A 2,911-nucleotide genomic window follows, 5' to 3' on the forward strand; every position below is an offset into this window, starting at 1 on the left:
GGATGGAATTGTAAGTCAGCTTCTGACAGATAGGGGACATTTTGTGCTGCAAAAAAAGCTAATGAAGAATTATGTAAGAGTTTTAAAAATATGTAACAAGGAATATTACAATAAAAATTAGACATGTTCAGGAAAAAAAAATTATACCAAATTTTCTTCAATGTACTACGTACACAAAAGACTTCCAGCTCAGAGATGAAAATGAGTGGAAGGCTTAAGGAGTCTGTGGATCTTGAGATCTACAGAAGAAGACAACAGATGAAACCATTCTTTTTCAAGGAAAAGCTGCTCTGCCATTGACTCTATCATTCCAGTTACTCACTTTCTTTGGGGCTTTTTTTCTTTTTATCTTTTACCTGATTTCTTTTTCTTAAAATATATTAAAAGGCCTACAGAATTCAATAGCGTTAATACATTTAAGCTTTATCAGACCTGTAATCTTATTTTTAAAAATCAAATTAGTTTATTACCTTTTATTAAACTCTTTCCATTTGTAGTTGCAGAAATTAAGTGACAAAGGGTGACAAAAGGCTCCTGCAAGCTTTGTTAGCAAAACGGCTGTGTTCAATGCTTGTCTCGGAGTCTATGCAAAAGTTACGACTTAATTTTCTCATCCACATTTAGAAAAAAGTATTTAAAATCTTAACGTACATCATATTAATCTCAATGCACAGCATGCAGATCACCCCATACCTATGTGCAATGTCAAAAGAATGCTATCACAATAAAGATAAAGCAAAAATTAACTGGCAAAAAACTATTTTCAGGAGTACTGATTAGAGTTATGATTGTTTCTTTTACTTGTTATGTTCCATATCATTAGTCATAAATTATTCTGTCAAAGGTAAATGCTAAACTGACCCAAGTTATGAGTATTTCCATTCACCCTTTCTGAGTTGTGTCACAAGGCCAGCTTTCTCCCACTCCTCTGGAATTTGCTGAGTGTTCAGAGACCTCCAGGGGAGAAGGGGAACAGTAATGTTTCACTTACTTGTATATAATCTGACCATACTATAAATTTTAAGAAGTTAATGAGATCTGGTACCAGACCCAAGTCTCTTGTGATTCATTTCCACATTAGTTTATGCTACCAACCCAAATTCCAGCCACCACGGTTCCTTCCCTTCCACATCTCCCAGCCATGTTGTCTCCTCCCTTCCTCTCCCCCCATAGCAGCATTCTGCCAAAAATGACCCCACTAGCTTTCAGCCAGATTAGTCCCTTGAATGAGTGCCTCACTCCTCCAGACGCACACACATCAGCACCTATGCAAGGAACAAGTACCTGTGCATGGCAGAGATGCAAGGAGAAAAGAATCACAGAACAACAATCTGTATCAGTCAACCAGACATGGAAGCCAATCTTTAATCCACTGTGTGTATGAAGCTCCACATCAAAGCAATAAAATACTGAACTCCATAATGTTTTCGTTCATACTGGCATCAAGTTTCCACCATCTTACTCAGCAATTACTATATCTATTCTGATTTCCATTTACTCATTAACTAATTAACACATGCATACAACATATAAATAAGCTAACGCATAAATTCATCGTAGCAAAACGATTCAAAAATTTCAAACCTGAAGTACAAATCCTTTAGAGAACAGAGTTGAGCAAAGTAACAAACTTAGGAAGGAAGATGAAGTGGCAGATTACCTGGTATGGAAACAAATACCTTCAGTAAGGGTAAACTCTGTGTGGAAAAAGTAAAGGAGCTTTTAAATGGCTATTAGACAAATTCAGATTATTCAGATACTACTTATTATCAGCCTTTTTCAAGTGTTCAATCACTGCCCTTCACAAAAGTAGCTTAGGTGGATCCTATGTATATTCACAGTAATTTACGTATCTAATTCAGCTATTTGCTCATGGTTCAGGGGGAAGAGGGATTTATTACTTGGCAAAGGAGAGGAATAATGCTATCCTGTCTTACAAGCCAGTAAAGAGCAGAAGTCTCTGACCCCTGGAGCGCCGATGCTGTGCTCACTCTGCAGCAGGCAAGCAGGGATCTCACCAGACTGTGCCCAGGCCTGCGCTCCGCACTGTAGCTTTACTTACCCCTGTAGGTGTATAGGTTATTAAATGATCCATGTGCACAGATCTCATCAGGATTAGGCCTCCTATGTAGGTCTAACTGCTCCTAAGAAACTCTTGAATACATGTACATTGATCCAAAGTATTGATTCAGTACATTTTAGCACACTGGTTGAAGAATGAAAACAAAACCCAGCTCCAGCCCTTTCCCAAGGGAGCATTTTTTTCTTTTTACCTGTATAGATTTATTTCAAATCCAGGTTTCTCCAAGCAGATAAAAGCCTTTACTAATCAGTAAAGGCTATGTTTGGTATATGTGAACATTACAGATAAGTATTCCGGTGAAATAATCTTCTTAAATTCTTTAAAAACATAGTATTCAACCAAAGAGGATTCCCTTCCCCACTCCAATTACACATAACTAACACAAGTGACTTTTTTTTTTCCTCCAGTATTTTTTATTACGGGAGTGGGAGAGGGGGGAGAGAGAGAGACTTCTACGGAGAACAGATCAGGAGTAACACTTCTGGCCACAAAGGTGAGTGGAAAGGCAAAAGAGCATAACAAACATCAGGACATAGCAGAATGGATGACAAGAACATGAGGTCGATAGCAAGCACCATCACTAAGAAACTGAGTACACGCTCATTGTAGAATAATTTTAACAAACTTGCAGAGACAGTATTTCAGACTAATTTAGCCAAGGAAAACTAAATGAAATCTCTCTGAAATAAAATAGGCTATACAGATGGAAGTCTAGTACTGTGGGCTTTACCTCTGGGAGCTGCAGCCTGCACAAGATTCTATTCTTTCATTACAAATCTGTTGTGTGGGGGGCGGAGGAGGAGTAACTGTGTTACAGGGATAAAAAGA

The sequence above is a fragment of the Cariama cristata genome, unplaced genomic scaffold, assembly GCF_000690535.1.
Source record: "Cariama cristata isolate BGI_N322 unplaced genomic scaffold, ASM69053v1 scaffold5180, whole genome shotgun sequence".
NCBI classification, from domain to species: domain Eukaryota; kingdom Metazoa; phylum Chordata; class Aves; order Cariamiformes; family Cariamidae; genus Cariama; species Cariama cristata.